This window comes from Marmota monax, unplaced genomic scaffold (assembly GCF_021218885.2).
Source record: "Marmota monax isolate L192 unplaced genomic scaffold, Marmota_monax_Labrador192_F-V1.1 WCK01_AAM20220418_F8-fsc00153, whole genome shotgun sequence".
NCBI lineage: Eukaryota > Metazoa > Chordata > Mammalia > Rodentia > Sciuridae > Marmota > Marmota monax.
In genome coordinates, this window is record NW_026692146.1 from 2,798,800 (window position 1) to 2,824,010 (window position 25,211).

General features: G+C 41.5%; 1 protein-coding gene across 1 annotated transcript in view; it reads left to right on the top strand.

The window, feature by feature from the left end:
• Positions 1-17,368: 17,368 nt before the first annotated feature.
• Ephx1 (epoxide hydrolase 1) overlaps positions 17,369-25,211 on the top strand; it is a 36,519-nt gene continuing 28,676 nt past the window's right edge. The window contains exon 1 of the mRNA XM_046419402.1: positions 17,369-17,493. The gene's annotated coding sequence lies outside the window, so the exon portion shown is untranslated. The remainder of the gene's footprint in view (positions 17,494-25,211) is intronic.

Sequence of the window (25,211 nt, forward strand, 5' to 3'; positions counted from 1 at the left end):
GTTATGGGAAAAGACAACAGATGCCAGCACTGAGATGTCACAGATGTTGAAATGATCTGATAAAGACATTAAAGCAGCTATTTAAAAAGTGTTCCAGCAAAGGCTGGGTTTGTAGCTCAGTGATAGAGCGCTTGTCTCGCTGAGTGAGGCACTGGGTTTGATCCGCAGCACCACATAAAAATAAATATAAATAAATAAATAAAAACAAAATAAAGATATTGTGTCCATCTACAATTAAAATACACCCACACCCACACACATGTGCTCCAGCAAGTAATCATGAAAATTTGAAACCAGTGGGAAGGGGGGGGGGGTACATAATCTCAGCAAAGAAAAGATACAAAAAATATCCGAAATTTTTTGAAAAACCCAACAACCAAAATTTAAAGCTCACTAACTGGTCTCAGAATGGAGGAAAGTCCGTGAAAAGTAAGATAAACCAGTTCAACTTACCTAATCTGAAGAGAGAAAAAGATTGGGGGAAAAAAACAACCATGATTTTTTTGAACAGAGCTTTGGAGACCTGTGGGACAGTAATAAAAGATCTAAAATTACACCGTCAGGGTTTCAAAAAGGAGAAAATGTAGTGCTGAAAAAAATTGAAGAAATATTAACTAGAAACTTTGCAAATTTTGTGAGAAACCTTTGTACTCAAGCTCCTGTCCACACCCAGATACATGATAGTGAAACTGGGGAAAACTAAAGTGATACAGAAAGCATCCAGATAAAATAACTTATTACCTATAGGGAATCAATGATCTGAATGACTGGATTTCTTAGCAGAAATCATGAAGGCAAAAAAGAAGTAGCACATTTCTAAAATGCTGAGAGAACTGTCGACTCAGGCTTCTTTCTATATCCAGTGAAACCAGCCTTCAGGAATAAAAATTAAATAGAGCCAAATATGGATCAAAGAAAACACAGATAAGTCATTATCAGGAGACATTACCTAAAACAAATTATTACAGGGAGTTTCTCCAACAGAAGGGAAATGACACAGAAAAACTGGAATAAAGGAATAACAGAAATGGTAATTATCTGGGTTGAAAATAGATTTAGTTCTTGAGTTCTTAAAATATGTTGAGGACATTCATCCCAACTATTCTGGTGGGGCTGAGGTAGAAGGATCACTTGAGCCCAGGAGTTCAAGGTCACCCTGGGTAACACAGGAAGACATGATCTCAAAATAAACAAATATAAAGGAGGTAGGCAAAGAGACTATATAATACTTTCCAGCATTCCACTGGAAGTGGTGAAATTTATTTTATTTTAAGTAGACTGAAAACTCAAGTATATTCAAATCCCTCAACCAACCATGGAAAGAACTATGCAAAAAAGATGTTTAATAAAAAGCCAGAGATGAAATAAAATGAAATGATAAAATATGTTTAATTCAAGGGGAAACAAGAAACAAACACAAAAATGATTCAATGGTAGACCTAAATGCAAATATATCAGTACTTACATGAAATGCATATAGCCTGAGCAAACAAAGGTGATCACAAAGGATTTTTAAAAATTACTGAGCCAAATATATCTTCAGTATAAAAAAATTACTTCAAAAAAAAAGATACCAGATAGGTTAAACCTCCAGGAAAAGAGATGACCATGCAAATATGCTAGTCAGAAGAAAACTAGCATGACTGTATTAATATTAGACAAAGTAGAACTCAGAGTAAAGAAACTTTAGGGAGAAAAAGGGACAGAATATATTTATAATAAGGTCAGTTCACCAAGAAGACATAATAATCATGAACGTGATCACACATAAACACCTTCAAAATGCATGGAACAAAGCTGAGACGACTGAAAGAAACAAAAATCCACAATAGCAGCACCACATTTTCTCCTTTTTGGAATGGTGGCACATGCCTGTAATCCCAGAGACTCAGGCTGAGGCAGGAGGATCAAACTTCGAGGCCAACCTCAGCAATTTAGTGAGGTCCTAAGCAATTTCGTTAAGATCCTGTCTCAAAATAAAAATTAAAGGGCTGGGAATGTGGCTCAGTGGGTAAGCACCCCTGAATTCAACCTCAGTACAAAAAAAAAAGTTCCACAATAACATTTGAAAGCCAATGTCATTCTGACACTGTAAAGTTAGTCTGGAGTTAACACAGACTTTATAGATTAAGAGCAAAAATTTCAGGGCTAGGGATATAGCTCAGTTGGCAGAGTCCTTGCCTTACATGCACGAGGCCCTGGGTTCTAATCCCCAGCACCACCAAAAAAAAAAAAAAAAAAAAAAAAAAAATTCCATGAGGCTCCCTCATTCTACAAGTTATAATCTCTGTATTCCCAGAAGAAATACATAGTGTAAGGTTTGCAAGGGTCCCAGATGGTGAGTGGCAGTGTTACAGGAACATAATAATAATGTTTTATATCCTCAGCTCAAGTTACTCTCCCAAAGCACTGATGTGGGATTATCAACCAGGAACCTTCACCCAAGCTTCAGGTACCCAGAGTTCCATTATGTACAAATGATTGAATCATTGGCTATGTGATTAAATTCAGTCTCCATTCCCCCCTTTTCCTGCTCAGAGGATGGGATGATATCACTTGGTTTAAAACCCCAAGTCTTTAATTTACATGGCTGATCTTTCTGTCATGGCCAGCCCCTATTCTGAGTTATCTCATTAGGTTAAATTCAGACAGTCCCAGGGGCCCACCATGAGTAATAAAGGCACTTTCTATTACTCAAGAAATTCTAAATAAAGATTTAAAGATTGTCTCCTAGGAAACATGGACAAAGACCAGAAAGTTCTTTATGTACAATAAATACCTCAACGCCCCCTTCAATAACAGTACTAACAACTAGAAAATTAACAAGGATATAGAAGAATTGAACAATATCATCAACCAACTGAATTGAATACACATTGTCTTCAGTGCTTATGAAATAGTTTCATCATATGGAAACTAGCCAATGCAACAAGGCAAGAAAAATAAAAGACATTTACTTTGGAAGGGAAAAAAAAAACTGTCTATATTGATAGATAACTGATCACATACATAAAGAATACTATGGGATCCACAAAAAGAACTACTAGAACTAGTGAGTCTCTCAAGGTTGCAATTACAATATCAACATATACAACATGTACAGTTTTATTTGTATGATCAACAAACAGTTGGACACTGAAATAAAGAGAAGTACATTTTTAATAATATTGAAAGATATGCAAGACCTGTCAATGAAAGCTATAAGATGTTGATGAGTTCTTTTTTTACCATCTGGGACCCTTGCAGACCTTACACTATGTATTTCTTCTGGGAATACCAGAGCTTGTAGAATGAGGGAGCCCTCATGGAATTTTTTTTTTTTTTTTTTTTTTTTTGGTGCTGGGGATTAGAACCCAGGGCCTCGTGCATGATCCTCAGCAGGATCTTTTTTTTTTTTTTTTAAATTGACATGCTGACTAAAATCCATATGGAAAAGCAAAGGACCCTGAATAGCTAAAACAACTTTGCTAGTAGAATTAAAGTTGAAAGACCAACATTACCTCTTTTCAAGTCTTATTATCAAGCTACAGTTGTTCAAGAGAGCATCAAGATAAACAAATAGATCAGTGGAAAAGAATAAGAGTCCACAAACAGATCCACATGTATATAGATAGCTGATTTTTTTTTAATTGTGCTGGGGATTGAACCCAGGGACTTATGCAAGTTAGGCAAGTGCTCTACCACTGAACCACATCACCAGTACTTATATAAATAGCTTTTAACAAAGATTCAAAGACAATTGAATGGAGGAAAGGATAGTCTATTCAATAAATAGTACTGAAGCAATTAGATATCCATCTGTTTTTAAAAAGTGAACTTTTTGATGTCTACCTTGCATTATGGACAGAGATTAACTTAAAAAGATCAGAGTTCTTTTCTAATTGTAAAACCACAGAAAGATAGGGGGGGAAATGTTGAAAAAAATGTTTTTTTTAATGTCTATTTTGGGGGGCAAAGGAAACTGAGGCTCAGAGAGGTGATGTCATTTAAAAAATTTTTTTAAGACTTAAGACTTAGGTATAGCACCAGAAATACAGTCTATAAAGGGAAAAGAATTAGTAAACTGGACTTCTTCAAAATTAAAATAATCTGCTCTCCTAAAAATACTGCTGAGAGAATGAAACAAGCCACGTATTAGAACAAATTATTTGTGAAGCATATATCTGAAATGTTATTTATATCCAGAATTATATAAAGAATTTTTTAAAACTCAATAAGAAAACAACTCTATTAAAAATACCTCAAAAATTTTTAACAGAAATCACTGAATATGTACATACAGATGTCAAATAAGCATGTGAAAGATATGCAGCACCATTAGTTGTTAGAGAAATGCAAATACAAATCACAAGGTACAGCACACCTATTAGAATGACTAAAATAAAAAAGATTGACCATACTAAGTGTTGACAATGATATAAAACAAACAATTTTCATACACTGGTGGAACTATAAAACAGTACAACCACTTTGCAAAACAATGAGCAGTTTCTTAAGTTATACATGGAGGCTGGGGTTGTGGCTCGGTGGTAGACCGCCTGCCTAGCGCGTTTGAGGCCCTGGGTTCAATCCTCAGCACCACATAAAAATAAACAAATAAAATAAAGGTTTTTTAAAAAAGTTATACATAAATCTGCCATATGGTACAGCCATTTTACTCCTAGGTATTTATCCCAAAGAAAATTTGTGTCCATACAAAGAATGGATGTAGTGTTTATTTGCAATAGCCCCAAACTGGAGATAACCTCAAAGTTCATGAAGAGATTTTTTTGTGGGGGTAAATATATCATAGTATATCCATACACAGGAATACTACTCAGCAATGAAAAGTAATGGGCTATTTATTAAACATGACAAGGTAGTTGAAACTCAAAATAAGTATACTTATAAGGGAGCCAAACATAAAAGAATATATGCTGAATGATTTAAGTTATGCAAAATTCTAAAAAGTGCAAACTAATCTATGGTATAGTGACAGCAGATTACTGGCTTTTTAGGGAAGGGAAATGGAGCTGTGAGGTATTATAGTGGGACCTGAAACTATTGGGGTTATGGATATTTTAATGTTTTAATTATGATGACAGTCTCATGGGTATACACATATATTAATACATTGTACATTTTGCCATTCACTTTTTAAAGAGGGAAGGAGAACCTGCTGTGATAGCTGCCTTTAGCCAACAGCCTGCAGGCCATACCTGTGCAATTTACTGTAGCTCATGCTAAGGTCATGCTTCTCCTGGGCTGCTCCCAGCCAATAACTGATTGTGGCAGGGGCACTTGAACTGGACTGGTCCTGCCCAATTTGACCTGGCCCAGACTCAGAGCTGCACTGCAGTTTGAAGCTCTTGGGTCTTCCTTCCCCACTCTCATTTGAAGGTGTCAGATCTGCATGTGGTCTGAGGGCCTCTCCTACTACTCCTTCCCCTTCTTCTTCTTGTCCATAAATCTCTCACACTCATTCCATCTTGGTATCTACTTTCTGGAAGGTTTGTATCATGGCAATATATCTTCAAGTATTTGTTGCCCATTTGAATTTAAAACTTTTAGCATTTTCTGTTGGGTCCCAAGGATCCTGGGACCTTGGACAAGTTATTTAACCTAAGTGCCTCAATTTCCTCAGATGTATGATGGGAAGACTAATAGTATTTATCTCATAGAGTATTTATGAGAATTAAATGAATTAATATTTGTAACGCATTTAGAACAGTGCTTGGCAAACAGTAATTCTATGTTTATTAAAATTTAAAAATAGCAGTTCTTGGGCTGGGGATGTAACTCAGTGGTAGACCTCTTGCCGAGCATGTGGAAGGCCCTGGGTTCTATTTCCTTTATGTATTCAGAATATCCTTTGTTATTATATAATATTATTATATAATATAAGTATATTGCAAACATTTTCTCCTTTCCTGGTACTTATAATTTATCTTTGTGTAAAAATACTTGTTTTGGCTTTCTGGAAACTGTTTCCTATTACAGCCATTTTACAATTTATTTAATAATAAGTTGCCTCAAATTTAGTGGTTTAAAACAGCACAAGTTTTATTCTCTGATGGGGCCAGATATTTGAAATGAGTGTGACATGGCTAATATCAAGGTGTTCACAGGACTAGTTCCTTTTGGAGTTTTACGGGGGGGGGGGCGGGGGGGGGGACTGATTCTTGTGTTTTCCAGCCATTCTCATTCCTTGGCTTAGGGTTTCATGTGACACTGCCTTTCTTCACTGCATCCTTTGGCTCTCTCGCTGCACTGTCTTCTTCCTAGTTTGGTCTTGCCACTCTCTTATCAAGACCCTTTTGATTACATTTAGTGCCAACTAAGGATAATCACCCCATCTTAATCTGCAAAGTTCCTTTTGCCATATAAGTACTGGAACTAGATGATCATGGAGCAATGCCTTCGAGATTCTGAAGGAAACTTCTTCTATCTTGGTATTTTATATCCAGCCAAACTATTCATTAATGGTAAACATTGGATAAAAACATCTTACAAACATTTAAAATTTTACTGAGTCAACATCCCCCAAATGTCACTAAATCAACAAAAAGATTATTTTTCCACTCAAAGTCCTGCTTCTGCTCCAGTGTTATTCCAGGATCCAAGCTGAAAGATCAGAACTTGCAACAGCTCTGGGTCTGCTTGGATATCACATCATATTGATGAAAGCAACTCACATGGCCAAGCCTGATGTCAGCTGCAGCAGGAATTATGTGCATCCACAGGGAGGCGCTGGAGGTCCCATGGCAAAGGGCAGGACTATATAAGCAGTGGTTGCCTGGACACAGTAATCTACATAATGCTTCAAAAAAATTACAAAGAAGTTATTCAGGGATATGTTCCTTTAAAATAAAGGAGTGAAGCTAGAAAGAAGAAATGTGGGAGGAAGCAGGACACCAACGGCAGAGAGTGGAAGGGATCCTCGAGGATGCCAAGAGAAAGTTCAGCATATAGCTCTGCGTTAGGTTGGGCACACCCCAACCAGAACTAGGCAGGTCAGAAGACTCCAGACACAGTCTTTAGGGAAATGAGATTGCTGGGCGCAGTGGCACACTCCTGTAATCCCAGCATTTAGGCTGAGGCATGAGAATTGCAAGTTTGAGGCCAGTCTGAACAACTTAGTGAGACCCTGTCTCAAAATAAAAAATCAAAGAGCTGGGGATGTAGCAGCTGTGGTAAAGCACCCCTGGGTTCAATACTCAGTACCAAAAAGAAAAGAAAAAGTGAAACTGAAGAAAATCAGATGTCAATGAATTTATTTTTTTTTGAATTTTTTAATATTTATTTTTTAGTTTTTGGCGGATACAACATCTTTGTTTTTTTTTTTTGTTGTTGTTTGTTTTTTTTTTTTTTTGTATGTGGTGCTGGGGATCGAACGCGGGCCGCACGCATGCCAGGCGAGCGCGCTACCTCTTGAGTCACATCCCCCAGGCCCTCAATGAATTTATTATGAAGGGCAAAATTAAATAACTGGTAAAGAAGTTGGTGTTGAGGTAGTGACTAATATATGTGTAGAAAACCAAGAAAAAAATTTTAAATATTAATTCTAGGGAAAACAAAATATCAGAAAGAAAAATAAACCATAGTTTACTGTAGTTCAGTCCTGAATTGCCTTCATTATAATAACACTGAATATTCATATGACTGAAATGAACTATTTTGAGAATATGGAAGAGTATGGGAAATCATCTAGGTATTAAGGTCAATTGAAGAAAGAGCTGATCTCCAAATTTGTTGAGGCCTTCCATATATAGTGCCTAAAATGAGGTTTTAACAAAACGATGTTTTTGTTTTTGTTTTTGTTTTGCAGTAGAATGCTTGTTAGCATGTGCAAGACCCTGGGTTCAATCCCTAGCACTGCAAAAAATCAAAAAGTAAAAAAAAAAAAAAAAAAAAAAACAATACTACAAGCATGTTATTTAGAGATATGGAGGGAGATGTCAAAAGAATCAGCTAAAGGGCTGGGGTTGTGGCTCAGCAGTAGAGCGCTCACTAGCACATGCAAAGCCCTGGGTTCAATACTCCGTGCCACATAAAAATAAATAAATAAAATGAAGGGTATTGTGTGCAACTGCAACTAAAAAATAAATATTAAAAATAAAATAAAAAAGAGTACAAAGACACTCACTGTGATGTTGTTTAAAAAAAAGAAACAGCTAAAAGGGTTAAATGTGGTTTTTGCTTTTCAAAAAAGGGAATGGGGATGGGGAGATAAGAATTGTCTTTATTTGATTTGTTTATTTTTATGTGGTGCTGCCTCACGCATGCTAGGCAAGCGCTCTACCACTAAGCCACAACCCCAGCCTTAAGAATTATCTTTAAAACTTTGTAGAGCTAGTTGATACTTTAAACAATTGACTCTGATTAAAATATGAAGCTTAAATAACAGTACCCCAATCCTCTGCAAACCAAGAACAAGCACATGATTCTCTTAGGGCACAGTCAATGCAGTGCCCAATGCAGGTCCATAGGGGGCTCAAGAGGGCCTTTATTTATTGTGACAAATTGCCACAATTTGCTGCTGTGTTTACAAACTACCTCCTTCACTTTCTTCAATTGACTTTGATCTTCACACTATTACATTGTTGGTCATTGTCCTTGAATTCCTGAGAAGATAATACAGTCAGGGATCTCAAAATTATTATCTATTTGGAGTGATTATATATGGGATATATTATTTTACTTTATCATTTCTGATATCTCCCAAAAGTCTGTGTAACTTATATAACCCATTTTACATGGATAAGTTTCTAGGAACTATAGATTCTGCTTAATTTGTGTTTTGATTGATTGGTTAGCACCATAGGAACACAGGCAGTTGGTAACCACACTTGATCACAGAAATGATGAGCAAACACAGGTTTGAGACAATTTTATGCAACTGACATTTTTACAAAATGCTCGTTCCTTAGGACATTTGGTAAAACGTCCATTTGGTATCCCAACCATTTGGTACCCCTTCAATCTCCCTGTGGATTTTCAATCTGTTCATTTTGAAGTAGATAGTACTTTTGTAATAAGTAGTAGCTATAGCTGTGCCCTTTTGAGAATCTAAGTTAAAGTCTGATATAATCCTTGATCTGTTATGTTTCTGTGGTGATAAGGATTGAACCCAGGGCCTCACACAAGCTAGGCATGTGCTCTACTACTAACCTACACCCCTGACTCTCAATGATCTTTAAATTGTCATCTGGTAAGGAATTTATTGGCACATGTGGAATGTTTCCAGAAAGGAGAAAATGCAGGGCAGAAACCCAGTGGTGATTAACAATGAAGGAAAAGTTTGACGTGAGCAGAAAGAAAGAGCAGGTTAGTAGCACTGACCTGAAACCTGGGATTTGGAAGGGTGCAGGACACTCTAGAGGAGAAAACAACAAAGATGAGGGTGACTGATGGCCTCAGAAAATAGTATGTTAAAATTAAATTTTATTTTTATTCTTGCACATGGTTTAAAATATATGAAGTAACCAAGACTTAGAATAAAAAAATAATCCTTTGTCCCTCATTTTTCCCATTCTACTTTTGAGACTTTTGGTATTTACCTACTGTATATCTAAATAATATACTTATAATGCATTTTTTTCATGTTAAGTATATTATTTCATGGTCAATTTTACACACTATAAATTGATTTTCCCTTATAGTAGATAAGGGCTTAACTCTCTTATACCCACCCCTGCTGCTCCCACTTCATCCTCTCAATATAATAATAATAATAATATTTACTAAATTAATGATGTCTACATAATTGTATAAATTTTGTCCACTAAAAGCTAGTGTACCATCATTACATTTTCTTAAGCAATTTTGTTTTTCCTATAGTTAATCTTTTCTTCTTTAGTATTCTATGTACTTTCCTTAGTTTTCTCACCAATATGCCATCATTTCTAACAAATGTCTGTTTATATTATTTTCCAAAAACTTTAACTTTGTCAGTTAATTCAGTCAGTCTTCCCCCTAGAGATCTGCCTCCTGATGCCCTTTATCTTCCTTTTCTGATCTGGACAGGTTTCCCTCAAAGTTTGCTGCACAATTGTCCTTTGCTGTATTATATCCCCAGCTTCCCAAATCCCTTATTTTGCTAGAGCCTATCTTCTTTCTAGTAGTTTCCAAAGAGAACAGTACATGAGATATAAAAATGTTTTAGTCCTTCCATATGTGGAAATGCCTTTAATTTGTCCTCACACTTCATTATGAAATTCTTTGTTGGAAATACTCTCCCACAGAAGGCTTTGCTTCACTATTGTTTAACATCAGTTGTTGCTGATGAGAAGTCTGATGTCATTCTGATATTGAGTCTTTTGTGTTAACCTGGTTTTTTATTGTCAGTCTCTCTAAATACTTTTAGGATCTTTTCTTTTTCTTTTTTCTTTAGTATTCTAAAATTTCACAACTTGAATTGGTGTGGATTTTTTAACATGAGTGTGTGTGTGTGTGTGTGTGTGTGTGTGTGTGTTTTACCATGGCCTCTTGAATGCCGGGCAAGTGCTCTACCACTGAACCATATCCTCAGCCCTTTTTTGACTTTTGAATGCACCCTCTCAATCTAGAGAATCCTGTCCTTTGGTCTGGGAAATATTCTTGGATTATTTCTTTAATAACTCCCTTATTTCTCTCTTATAGAACTCATTAGTCTGATGACTTCAGGATAGAACTTATGATTTTCTCCCCTGCCCCTTTTTTTCTCCCTTTGTCCATCTCTTTGATTTGTGTTTTTCTTAATTACTCTGTTTTCTGACCTTTCTATTAAAATTTATTTCAAAAAGTGTTTTCTAATTTTCTAAGTGTTTCTTTCCCCACCCTGTTTTATAGATGCAATGCATATCCTCATGTCTTGTCCTTTCTTTGAAGACTTTTCTACTTTTTGCCTTGTTTTGAATGACTGGGAACACTTTTTCCTCTATTTTGGACTCTGCCTTTCATATTAGTGGCTTTTATCAAGTGTGCAGTGATCCTTTACTATTTAGAAGTGAGGCACTGGAACGTTCTGTGTGGAACCCTTGTTGACCTCAGTGGAGGGTGGTCTGACAGGAAGACATCTGTTTTGTTATGGGACCCCAAGTGTCATTACCTGTGGTTATATTCTCTGAATCTGCTCATTCACTTCAGAAATTCATACTTCTCCTTCCCTGGGGATTACTACCTGGAGAGAGCAGTGTTCTGCGAACCCAAGAGTGGGAAGGGGCTAAGGAAGCCTAGTTCAAAGACTTTATTTGATTGTCCTGTTTTCTGCTGGGTGTATCATCCCTGCTCCTGTCCTACATGTGCCTCGTATTCCTCAGTTCAGTTTCCAGAAAATAAATCTCTGGTCCGCCAAGGAGGACTGGTAGTCCTTGGCTTAGGGCAAGGACAAAGAACAGGGGATATAACATCTTCTTATTAATCCTTCTGTTCTCTTTTATCCAATATTTTTAAAATTCTGGTAAAATATATATAAGATAAATTTTTCCATCTTACCCATTTTTTAAATGTATAATTCAGTGGCATTAAGTACATGATATTGTGCACCCATCATCACCATCCATTTCCTGAACTCTTTTCATCTTGCAAAATTGAAACTGTATCCATGAGACATTACTCCTCATTCCTTCCTTCCCTGGACCCCTACTTTCTCTCTATATGCATTTGATAACTTTAAGTACCTCATATAAATGAAACCATTTGATAGTCACCTTTTTTGTGACTGGCTTATTGCATTTAGAATAATGTCTTCAAGGTCCATCCATATTGTATCATGTTTCAGAATTTTCTTCTTTTTTAAAGTTGAATAATATTCCATTGTTTGGGTATAGCATATTTTGTTTATCCATTAATCCCTCAATGAACACTTGGGTAGCTTTTACTTTTTAACTAAGGTTAATAATGCTACTTTGGGGCTGGAGTTGTGGCTTGGCGGTGGAGCGCTTACCTCATATTCATGAGGCCCTGAGTTCTATCCTCAGCACCACATAAAAATAAACGAATAAAAATAAAGATATGTGCCCACATACAACTAAAGAAAATATTTAAAAAATACTACTACTTTGAATATGAAATTAATCTTTGAGATCCTGCTTTCAATTCTTTTGGTAAGCATCCAGAAGTGAAATTTCTAGGTCAGATAATAATTCTGTTTAATTTTTTGAGAAAAGGGTCCTACTGTTTTCCACATTGGCTGCACTGTTTTTACCTTCCCACCAACAATGCACAAGGACTCCAGTTTCTTTACATTCTCACCTACACTTGATATTTTCCACTGTTTTGATAGTAGCCATCCTAGTAAGTATGAGGTGTTATCTCATGGTTCTCATTTGCATTTCCCTAATGACTAGTGATATTGAGCATCTTTTTAAATGGGTTTAATGACCATTTGTATATCTTCTTTGGAAAATGTTTATTCAAATGTCTATCCTTTGCCCATTTTTGAATCAGGTTGTTTGACTTTTTTTGTTTTAATCCTCCTGTTTTTATCCCCATTATCAAGACTAGTGTCTAGAGATTTTAGTTTATGTCCAAACTAATAAGCCTAGCCTGTTACTGTTGCATGGATAACAGCAGAAGATAAGAGACTCCTAGGTCAGAGACAAAGAACTTTATCATTCATGGAAAAGCAGTAGCCAAAGCTTCATGTTCCTGTTAGTTCCCTTGCCACAAGTCCCACAGGAACAAAGGCCCCCAAATAGATACCTGCACACATAGAGAGTTCTGTTACAGAAGATATCCACTCTTTTTCTGAGGAGATGGGTAGGGTGGCATTGCACCAACCTTCAATGTTGCTTTCTGCAAATACAAGACTAAGAAGTGGCCTGGGTAGGAGTCAGAGAATGCAAATCAGATTCTTGCATTCTTCGAATGAATACCCAGCATTAATAAGCAGGGACCCTCAAGGCCTAAGGCAGATTCCCACTTTCAACATCTCCCTGCCCCTTGCCTTCACAGCTTCCTGATACCTCTAGTTTCTAAAAATTTTCAGGGCTCTAAAGCAGAAGTTGGTAAGCTTTTTCTGCAAAGAGCCAGATAATAAAGATTCTGAGCTTCAGCGTCAACTACTCATCTCTGCTGTTTTAGTTTGAAAGGCGCCATAGGCAGTATATAAACATGTAAGTGTGAACACAGTGTATTCCAATAAGACTTTATTTATAAAATAGCCTGTGAGTTGAATTTAGCTCAAGAGTTGTAGTTTGCTGATCCCTACAAGTCTAACATGAGAATCTGTTTGCTTTAGCCATAGTAAGTTTTTAGCTTTAAATGTTATGCTAAATTAATCATTCTATCCATCTCCAAAAAATGTGTTGACATCTCTCCTTTTGTCCTAATTACTTTCTGCTAGTAAAATTGATAATGTCCCCACCACCACCTATAATTATTTTCATGGGGTTTTCCTTAGGAAACTAAAATAAATAAATTTTTGATCTTCCAGTATTTAAAACTTCTTACACACACATACACACAGAACCATATCCAAGTAAATTTCAGTCATGATATCCTATTACTCAATACTTAAGTGTATATTTTCTAAGATCAGGCAATATTCATATAGGAAACAACTCAAAATCAGGACATTTAAATTAATATAATAATATTGTTTAATCTATAGAACTTCTTAAAATTTTTATAATTGTTTCAATAATTTTATTTATTTATTTATTTTGCAATACTGGGGATTGAACCCAGGCTTCACAAATGCTAGGCAAGTGCTCTCGCACTGAGCTCCTGCCCACATTTTTTTTTTTTTAATGACAGTACTGGGGATGAATCCAGGGGTCATCTACCACTGAGCCACATCTCCATCCCTTTTTATTTGTTTTTATTTTTAGTACCGGGGATTGACCTCAGGGGCACTTAACCACTGAGCCACATCCCCAGCCCTTTTTTTTTTTGTATTTTATTTAGAGACAGGGTCTCTAAACTCTCACTGAGTTTCTTCGAGCTTCACTTAATTGTTGAAGCTAGCTTTGAACTCCAGATCCTCCTGCCTCAGCCTCCCAAGCCACTGAGATTACAGGCATGCACCACTGCGCCTGGCCCCTTCTTATATTTAAGGCAGGGTTATCGCTTCTCGGCCTTTTGGCTAAGATCAAGTGTATTTAAGGCAGGGTCTTGCTAAATTGCCCAGGCTAGCCTCAATCTTGAGATCCTTCTGCCTCAGCCTCCTGAGTACCTGGGATTCTAAGGGTATGCCTCTGCACCCAGACCAATAATATTCTTTTTTTTTTTTTTAGATATTTATTTTTTAGTTGTAGTTGGACACAATACCTTTATTTGTTTATTTTTATGTGGTGCTGAAGATCAAACCCAGGGCCTCACACGTGCTAGGCAAACGCTCTACCACTGAGCCACAACCCCAGCCCCCAATAATATTCTTTTTTTTTTTTAAGGGAGAGTGAGAGAGGGAGAGAAAGAGAGAGAGAGAGAATTTTTAATATTTATTTTTTTAGTTTTTGGCAGACACAACATCTTTGTTTGTATGTGGTGCTGAGGATGGAACCCGGGCCGCACGCATGCCAGGCGAGCGTGCTACCGCTTGAGCCACATCCCCAGCCTCCCAATAATATTCTTTATAGAAACATTTTTTCTGGTCCAGGATTCAGTGTAGAATAGTATCACTATTAGTTTTCATGATGCTTCAGTCTCTTTCTTTTTTCTTCTTTTTTGGTACTAAGGATTAAACTCAGGGTTTCACACATGCTCTGCAAGTGCTCTGCCACTGAGTTACATCTTCAGCACTTTTTATTTTGTTTTGAAACAGGGTCTCGCTAAGTTGCCCAGACTGGCCTTGACCTGGTGATCCTCTTGCTTCAGCCTCAGAAGTAGCTGATATTACAGGTGTGTACCACTGCACCTGGCCTTCAGTCAAGAAGTTTTTCAACTTTCCCTTATCTTTCCTGACACTAACTTTTCTTTTATTGGCAGTGCTGGGGATGGAACCCAGGGCCTCACGTGTGCTAAGCAGACACTCTACTTCTGAGTTACATCCCCAACCCATGACATTGACATTTTTGAAGAGTGCAGGCCAGCTATTTGGTAGAATGTTTCTTAATTTCTTCATGATTAGATTTTTATTGTACATTTTTTGCATAAACAAATTATAATTTCCTTTTTGGTGAATCAGGGGTGAATCTACAATCTTTGTCCAAAATTGTCCCCCACAAGATATATTTTGGCTCATAGTTTTAGAGGTTTCAGTTTGTGATCAGTTTGTCCCACTGCTTTGGACCTGAGGTGGCACATAATGGTGGGCCTGTATATAGAACAAAACTGCTCACCTTATGGTCAGAGACTTTGAAGGAGAGGAAGAAGGCACTGAGGCCCACATCCATTTAAGTGCATGCACCAAAGATCTGAAGACCTCACTAGTTTCTACCACTTCCCAACAGCCTCACGCTGGGGAGCAATCCTTTAATGGGCTTTTAGGGTATGCTCAGGATCCAAACTATAGCACTTGGAAACTCTCTAGAAGTTTATACGGAGGAACAGTCTTTGTTCGGATTGTTTAAAAATGTAACTTATTCTAGAGCTCATGCTATACCTACTCTTGGTCCATAAACCTTTCAATGGCTTTTCACCAAAAATGGGGAAGTCTATCTGGCTTGGTGGTACATGCCTGTTATTCCAGCAGCTCAGGAGGCTGAGACAGGAGGATCATGAGTTCAAAGCCAGCCTCAGCAAAAGCAAGGTGCTAAGCAACTCAGTGAGACCCTGTCTCTAAGTAAAATATTATTTATCAATGGCCAATATGTGAGTTGAACTTGGAGATATCTTGAACTATTTTAAATTTTATAGCCTATGCCAAATGGATGGTTAACCAAGGAGGGGGATATGAAGATACTGAAGTGAGAAGTGAGGTTGCCATGTGATGACAGTTTTGTTTTTAAATAAAATAACAGCTTTCTTGAAATGTAATTTACATACCATAAAATTCAGTCTCTTAGCCGGGCACAGTGGCACACACCTGTAATCCCAGCAGCACAGGAGACTGAGGCAGGAGGATTACAAGTTCAAAGCCAGCCTCAGCAAAAGCAAGACACTAAGCAACTCAATGAGACCCTGTTTCTAAATAAAACACAAAAAAATAGGTCTGGGGATGTGGATCAGTGGTCAAGTGTCCCTGAGTTCAATCCCCAGTGCCAAAAAAAAAAATCACTCTATCTATTTATGCAGTGCTAGAGATCTTTGTAGGCCAAGTATTCCACCAATGAGCTACATTCCCAGCCCCAAATTCACCTTCTTAGAATGTACAATTCTGTGTGTTTTAGTATATTCACAGTTGTGGTGATGCATCCATCGCCTGCATCTACTTTTAGAATATTTTCATCATCACTTCAGTTTTACGAGTAACAAATTTGAGTTCTTCGGTGAAATGGCCAGAGGCAGAGCTGTCCAAATTGAACAATTTGGAGGGCTGGAAGGAAATTCTCCCAGACTGCAAGATTTGAAGGAATACAGAGATGCCAGAGACTGCAGGTGCAAGAGAAGGCGTATGTGGGAGGGTGTGGAACTAAAGCACAGGAGATTCCATGTTTGGATGGAGGAGGGTATCCTGCCCTGAGGCACCATATGAGCAAAGATTGTGGGTAGGATTGAGTTGAATGTATTTGATGGCCCCAAACTGCCTATATTAATTTAAAATGGAGAGTTCTTGAGCTAGGATAAGCAGGAAGGTTGGGGACCAAGGGTGGGTGGCTGGTGGTGGTGGTAAGCTTTATTCTGAAGTTATTTGTGCTGAAGATCCAAGCTTAAAATTGATCACAGGCCCTGTACAAGGCATCCTAGGGGACTGGTTTGTCTGATGAGATCTTGAGAATCTCTGGTTGAAACAACTGTACTTCTGAGTACGTGAGGGTGTTGGCAGGGTATTCAGGAGATAAGGAGAGATATTGAGAGAGGTGAATGGGCAAGTTTTCTAACAGTGTCCATCTGGAGATTAAACCAAAGCCAAAGGAGTCCCATGTCTGGGCCCCGACCTCCTTCTGTCTGGAAGCTGATTCACTCCCAGTTGCTCTCCCAGCTCGCAGTGTCATTAGTCCTCACCATCAAGCCCTCAGAGTGGGTCAGACTAGTGCTTCTCAGATTGTGTTGAAAGTCAGACTTGCTTTTATATTCATCACAGACCAGTACGTTTGTAAAATACAAATAACAATGAATTGCTAGAAAGATGAAAGTGCTTACCTAGCATGTAAATAAATAAAATAACGGTCCATCGACAACTTTAATTTTAAATAAATAAATAAGCGTTTGTCTCCAGTTCTGTATCGGGTCCCCGGACAGCCCCTTTAAGAAGAGAGTTTTTCCCAAGCGCAGATGGATGGTCGGGGAGGTGAGACTTCCTGGCGTCGCTCAGGTAACCCGGCGGGGCGGGACAGAACCAGGGCAGGCCTGGCTAGGGAACGCCCCCCTGTGTCAGAGGCCGGGTCTGGGCGGAGACAGTACCCCGGAGGCCAGCTGACCGGCCCAGGACGAGCTGGGGAGTCGGAGGGACCGCACGCTTGCCGCCTCCGGAGCCCGCAATCCGAGACCGTAAGCTCCCAGGACAGCCAGGGCCCGCGTTCCTAGGACCGGGGGCGGAGGGCGGAGGGCTGGGAATCGCGGTCCGCTTGCGCCTTCGCGCCAAGAGTGCAGTAGGACTTGCAGGTCACTTCATACTTCTGGGGCCAGTCACCCCCGGCTATCTCCCAGAATCGAAGGGCTTTGCTTGGCGCCCCTCGCACACAGCCATCCGGAGTCTGGCCCGCAAGTGCACGCATCCCGGGGGAAGAGGCCTCAGCCGGTTTGGGACTTTGGGTTAGGAATTCCAGGGCCGGGACGGAGGGTGGGCATCCCAGGGCTGCTGACAGAGGAATGCACACGGGTCCCCTTGCTTCCAGGGGTGCGTTTCGCTTCCACAGTGAAATGAACTTGTCACTCAAGTCCTAATACTGATCACATTGAAAGATGTCTAATTGTCATCGCTGTCCAGCACCCGCCCCTCTCCACTTCCCTCGGGAGAGCAGCACAGCGCGCGGCGCAAGCAAGAAGAGACAGGCCGGAGGTTAAGAGTTCTAGTGTCCTAGAAGCCAGGGGCTGTGAGCCATCTGAGGAAAGCGCGGCAGAGACCCGAGTTGGGTCTGCCTCCCTCTCTGGCAGGTTCAGGTTTATTCCAAGCCATCCTGCTTAAACTGCTGGCTCGCCCCGCCTCTTCCCCACTCCCACCTCCATTGTTTACACTTGAGGCTCCACAGGGCCTAGATCCGCCCCTGAACACCCCCGCCCCCGCTAGTACTGAAGGATTTGGGGGCTCAGCAGGCGGGGTGTGGGTGTAAGAGAAGGGGTACCCATGCTTCTGGCACATAACCTCAGGGCAGTGCCTCTATTGCAATTTATGACCTGTACTGTGGGAAATTGTTGAGCCGGACATTTGAAGATTTATGCTTTTTTTTTTTTTTTTTTTTTCCTGTGCTGCTCTGCAGCCTCCTCGGATTTCTGCAAAAACGAAAATAAACAGTTTCAGGAAGCCACACCACCCCAGAGAGTAACATTGTTTTCTGGTGTGATGGTTGCTTTTTTCAGAGAGGAGGAGCCTTTACTGGCCCCACTTGGGCTGATTTAGTTGGAAAGAGGGGGAAAACAAACAAACAAACAACACAAAACAAAACTGTGTGTGTTCAGCAAAATTTTTCTTTCCCAAATTTCAATTTTGAGGAAGGTCATGTGATGATTTCATGTTTTCTTGGGAATTGTGGACAATGCTTAGAAACTGGAGCACAGCAGGGAATGTGCCCTCATTGAGTCTGTAGTGTTTTTTGTTTGTTTTGGTGGGGGCAGTAAATAAAATTGTAAGATATAAATTCTACTAGAAGATGAAATGTGCTATGGAAAAAAAAATAAAGCATTAAAGATAAAGGGAATGTTAGGTGAAAAGAGGGCCTTATGTTCCATTATACCTGGGGAGCTAGGGATCTGGGCTGGCTGCAGAAAGCCAAGAGAAGAGTAAGACCCATGAGGCACGAGTGTGCCTGGCATGCATGATTTTATGTCCGGGTTTGTAGCGTATGGGCCAAGCTGGTCTGAATCACCCACGGGATAAACTAGCCCAGCCTGTAAGTGAGGACTCCAAGCTACTACTGCACCCCTCTTTCCAGAAAAAGAAGACCTTCCACAGAAAATAACTGCTCCACAAGGGAGCGAAACCCAACACCATCCACAACAAACTACTCCCATGCTCCCTGGGTGATCCCACTGCCTCTCAGCTATGCCTTAAGCAGGCTGGCTGCAGGCTTACAGATGTGGGGATGTCCGTGGTGAGCCCTGAGTGAGGGTTCTGTGGGCAGAGGGACCTTTAGAGAAAGGGCATCCTGACAATGGGAGGAAGTGGAGTGCCTCTCCCGAGCCTCGGGTGGTGCTAGGTTCCAGCCTAACATCCACATTCACTCAAGTGGGACCCACAGGGAGCTCCTCTGTCACCATGTGAATGTTTCTTCACCCATCCATTGAAGAGCAAACATGCCCAGGCATGGTCACTGCTCACCTCTCACCTTGATTCTTTTTTTTCTGGTATCTTGGCCCAGGTTCAGATAAGTGAACAATAGAGGCTGTCCTCAGATTGTTTCTCAGTTCTCCTGCAGAGAGACTCAAAAGCATGAGCACAGCTGAGTGTAAAAATAAGAGTGGGCAGTATGTGCTGGCCACCACTGCTGAGGACAGAGCACAGAGCACAGCCACTTGGGACTGGAGTGAGCACTGCTGTGGAGGGCATGCGATTTGAGGGGCCTCTAGAATCTTGTGCTCAAAGCCCAGCTCTGCTAAGGTCACAGATCCTACCAATCAGTTCATTCCTTTGAGAAGTAACAGAGTGATGGTGATGTTGAAAGAGAAGGGCCTAGGAAGAAGACTCAGCTCAAGTCTCAGCTCAACAATTAAAATGGGTCCTCTCCCTGGACCTCCTTGGTAAAATGAGGGAGTCAGCCCTGACAATTGGCAAGTTTCCTTGCAGCTGTATTATGGGATGATTCTGTGGTTAAGAAGCCCAAAAGGATAGGAAATGTGTAGGCAGGGAGTGGTCAGTTTGGTTAAGGGCTTTGTGGTCCAACAACCTATGCAGGTTCCACTAAGGACGGCTGCAAATAAAGACCTTGGCTCCGAGTTGGGGTGAGGGACAAAGAGCCTGAGACAGAGGTCAAGGGCTCTGGGTAGAGAGAGACAGGAGGGTCACTGCCCAGCCCAGATGGCTATCCAAGGTCACTGGTGGGTGGTTGTGCAGTCAAGCCTAAGGGCTTTGGCAGAGACTCCTGTGGGCTGCGTGGTAGAGGGGAGGCAGCAACAGGAAGTAGTTCCCCAGCAGTTCCCCCTAAAGGGAACCAAAGCTTTGCCTAGAATTCAGCCATACCCTCTCCTGAGGGGGTGTTGGTGGGTGCCCCAGGAAAAGCTGTATAGTCCTATCCTTGGTTATATAACTAAAAGCAGGATTGTGAAATCAGGCTCACTGCTTCCTCTGCCATCATGGTTTATTTACTTTCTTGGGGGAGGATCATCCTTTCTCCCTACAGAGAGCAGTGTTCACTTTCTCACAGTCTGGCCCTAACCATTCCTTCAGCCAGATCGCGGAGGCCCACTGACCCCCTGCCTGTGTCTCTCCTTTTGTTGAATGGCAGGGTAGCCCTGTTTAGTGCATAATCCAGCCATTGCAAAGCCACAAACGTTAGGTTGTCCCATGACTAATTGAGGGGGCTCACATTAAGGAAAAAAAAATATTAATATTCCTCTATGAGGGGTTAAAAGACTTTCTAGAAAATGCTCTAGTTAACCTACAACTGGGACCATGAATCTTATTCAGGTCAGAAGCAGGCGTTTTTGCTGCATTTAGCAGTTGGGAAGGTTGATGAACAGACAGAATATGAATGTCTTTTTGGAATTTACTAGCTGGGATAACTGGAACAAACAACCTAAACTCTCTGAGCTTCATTTTTAATTCTCTTTAAAATAGAAAAAGCTATCTCTTACTTCTGGGCAATTGTATTACACGAAACAATGAGGTAAGGGTCTTCCTACCCCGGTGTCACAGTCCAGGGCTTCTCTGGTCTTCCTCACAGAGGTGGTGGCTGTCCAGACACATATTGAAGCCCTGGAAGGGTCGAGTGTTTCTGCGATGTGCTTGGATATCTGGCTTAGCTGGGCCTTGGGCTCCGCCCCATGACCTGTGAAGGCTGTGAGAAGCCATGACCAGGAGCAGAAGGTTCCAGTGCCTTCATAGAGCATCAGAGAGCCATGCAGTACACTTCAGAGAGGCTGGGAGTAGACAGCCTCCAGCCCTCCACCCAGCTGAGGAGGTTAGTCCTCCGCAGCTCAGGCTGAGCTTGGCTTTCCCTGTGGAGGAGCAGCCTGGGCTGTACTGGGGCTGATTTTGCAGTCACACATGTTACTACCTGCTTCTATTAGGGCTGAAGAGACTTAGAGCTTTTGGGCCCAGTGCATATACTTTCCCATTTTTCCAGATAGCATTGAGTTTCCCATTTCCAGAGTTAGCATTGAGGGGAAAGCAGACTTGCCCCCTTCCCTTTATGTGCCCCACAGAACAGGACTTCCAGACTGTCTCTGGAAGGTGTTCTCAGGGACACAGTGGAACATCTTCATTTCAGAGTTGCCTCAAGAGTTTTTTATTGCGATGCTGGAGATTGAACGAACCCAGGGCCACGTAGATGCTTGGCAAATGCTGTACCACTGAGGCACATCACCAGCCTACCCTCAAACTAACCCCCACCAGGATAAAACAACCCAGAGGGCATTCCTGGGGACTCTAACCCTAGTCCTGAGGGCTACTGGCCATGAAGCACAGCCAGCACTCTCAATACTGTTCCAGACAAGAAAGCCTGCTCAGGTTGCTCCATGAGGCCGGGTTACGAGAGCTATCCCGTTACATGCTATTGAGGAAGTTTTCAGACCAGCAAGCACATTGCAGAGGAAAAACCAACTGAGGGCAGAGAGGTGCAGAGTGTGGCTAATGGTGGGAAGGAAATCAAGTAGGTGTATTAGATGGCCCACTCCTATTATCCACAGAAATAGGAGTCTCTGCTCAGAGAGTGCCAAGGATTGAAAGTCCACAGAAAGGAATGCTTTTCCCTGATGGGTCATGAACTTGCTCCACTTGGTTCCCCACCCCACCCCCTGGTAACTTAAAACCAGTGGAAAACAGAGTAACTCCTATTTTAATTGGCAGTATGAGATGGGACAGGGCTTCAAATGAAACTCCAGAGCATTCACACATGAACCTTATAAGTTGGAGTCTCGTACCCTTCTTGCATTATAGGACTTAAAACCTGCATGGAGGTATCCAGGGGAAGAAAATAAAAATGGGGTTTAGGTGTAGCTCAGAGGTAGTGTGCCTAGCATGCATGAGGTCCTGGGTTCTAGCCAAAAAAATAAAAATTTTTTTAAATGGAGTAGTTTGAGGAGCTGGGGTAGTAGCTCAGTGGTAGAGCGCTTGTCTAGTACGTGTGAGGCACTGGATTTGATCCTCAGCACCACATAAAAATAAATAAATAAAATACAGGTACTGTGTCCATCTAGAACTAAAAATTTGTGTATAAAAAATTGAGTAGTTTTGGTTCAGGCCTTTAAAACAGAGTTGGGAGGCCATTATTAATCAGATCTCAGACGCATCTGCAACTAAGCCTTTGAACTGAGCCACAGATATGACCATGTCTGAGTGCCAATTGATCTTTGAAACATTGTTAAACCTTGCTGACCTTCTATACAACAGACACACCCCACCCAGGCACCCACAGATCCAGCCCACACCACTTTGTACATAACAGTTTAACTTCTGACAGCGCCAATCCTAATTCCTGACTATCAAATCCTCTAATTTCCAGGCTCCTGTGGTTTAAAGCTATAAATACAGCCACTATTTTATAAAACCCCAAAGCATATTTTCAAGACCTCTTGAATCTATTTTCCTGGATCACAATCCTAATTAGCCCCCAATAAATGTAATCTGTTTCCCCGCCAGGTTGACTTTATCTTAGGTTGTATAAATGAGTTTGAGTGGCCTTTAAACACTGTGAAAGTATCTGTCCCCTCTGTAGATTCTGCAGGGCCAGCCAGCCCACCCACGTGGTCCTCCCCTTCCTCCAGCCAGACCCTTCACTCCAGGTGATGGAGACTGAGGCCTGGAGAAGCAGAGTCACTGTCTTGGGGTACCATGGCTGGCAAGTGGCAGGGCTGGGATTCAGAGCAGGCTGTGAAGACCTGGTCACCAGCCATGCTGGCTCCTGATGCCCCACCCATCTTCAACACTGTGCGGTCCCAAATTGCGTGCCTTCTATCTGTCCCTCCTGACATGTAGAAGTCAGGGGCACGGGGAGACCCTCCAGAGGAGATGGCAATGTTCCCTTCCCTGAGTCCTCCCTCCCCCAGAGGTTGTCCCCCACAATGTTTTTACTCTCTTTCACTCCTGTTTGGTTTTGCCTACAAACTTATTTGCACTTTCTCTCCTTTGCTGGCTCCAAGCTGTTCTCCAGGCTTGGCTCCCAGTCCTGCATGGAGATAAACAAGGCCTTTGGCTAGTGCAGAACAATTTCCATAGCCCAGCCACCAAGGTTCAGGGGCAGTGGCTGAGAGGGGAGAGGCTGTTCCCTGGCTGGGTTCTACAGAGTTCCAGGAAGGTCCCCACAGGGTTTGCCTCACCCCTCCTGGGCCAGCTTGTAGCTGGAGCCAGCAGGGCTGTTCTATCAGGAAGTCCCCAGGAGCCCGAGGCTTGGGCAGCTGCTAACAGGGAGTCAGCTGTGGAAACTGTCCTGTTCTGGGTTGCCTTGGCAGGCCAGCCTGGAATGGAGGAGAAGCCATCTGTTTCCCTATTTTCACTGGGGGTTCCTCTCCTTCCCCCAGGGAGAAGAGGACAGGCTGGGGGGGCAGGGAGGGTTGGGAGGAGACAGGCTTGGGGCCTGGGTGAGGAAGCTTTGTAGACCCTCCGAGCCCCACCTTTCTGGCATGGCATCTGAGGGGCATGAGGCACCACGGATTTTCCTGGAATCCTTCTGCCTCCACAGTTTCCCACCCCGAAGTAGCAGACATCTCCCAGGAGGAGCACAAGGTTCTGACACTACTGTGAGTCTGAGTCACCATCAGAAAATGTCACACTGCTCTACAGAGAGAGGAATCCTCACATGTAGATAGAGCCAGAGCCTGGCCCTGCTCAGCGGTGGCAGGGCTGTGTGCACCCTCTTGGCCTTTGTTCTGGAAAAACAATTGGGCAGTCAGCCCTGTAAGGTGCTTAGCCAAGACCACATATGTGCTGAGTCATGGTCAGCTAGTACTTTATTAAGATTTTAGGAGCATTTTTCCAACTGGTGCCTGGGCTTGAGGGAGGGGAGTCTCCCTCAGAGGGCAGCTGAGTCTGATCCTCATCTTTTTAAATCAAACCCTGAAATTGGCAGTGGGTCTCCAACACTGGCTGTCTAGTCTTCTTGGGGGAAAACTTGCCACATGCTATCCACTCAAGTTTTTCCTGCATCTTATGATCCTTCTCTATAAAATAGACTGAGAAGCAAGCTGTCTATTACTCTTCAAGAAAAATTCAGCCATCTTTTTGTACAGAAGTTCTTATGATTTTCTACACTGCTATCCAAAGAAATTTTATATTCATTCAATAAATATTTACTGAGCATCCAAAAAATGCCAGGTCCTGGGGATCCAGAGGGGAACCAAAGCAGACATGGTCAGTAGTACCCCAATGGCACTTCAGTGTAGTAGGGGAGGCTATATTAGTTACACAGTCACAAAGATAAGTGTGGCAGTGACAACGGCCAGAAATTACAGGTGCATCATGTTGGAATAGGTCAGGAGAAATTGTCCAGAAGGAGAGATGCTTGGTCTAAAATCCGAAGGATGAGTAGAAATTAAGGAGGTTGAGAGGAAACAAACTTTCAGGAGCCCTGTGGTAGGAGGGAGGGAAAAAAACTGAAGGACCTGGGCTGGGGCTGTAGCTCAGTGGCAGAGCTTGCCTAGTATATGTGAGGCACTGGGTCCGATCCTTAGCACCACATAAAATAAATAAATAAATAAATACACACTGTCCATCTACAACTACAAAAAATAAAAAACCCAAAAACTGAAGGTCCAGTGGTGCAGAGGGGTGTGGCTGGGCCCAGGCCTTGAAGGTCATTTACCAGTATTGCTTCATCTCAAGGGTATTGGGGAGCTCTTCAAGGATTTTAACTGGGGTGTGACAAAGGTCAAGTCCAAAATATGACTCTGGCTGCAGA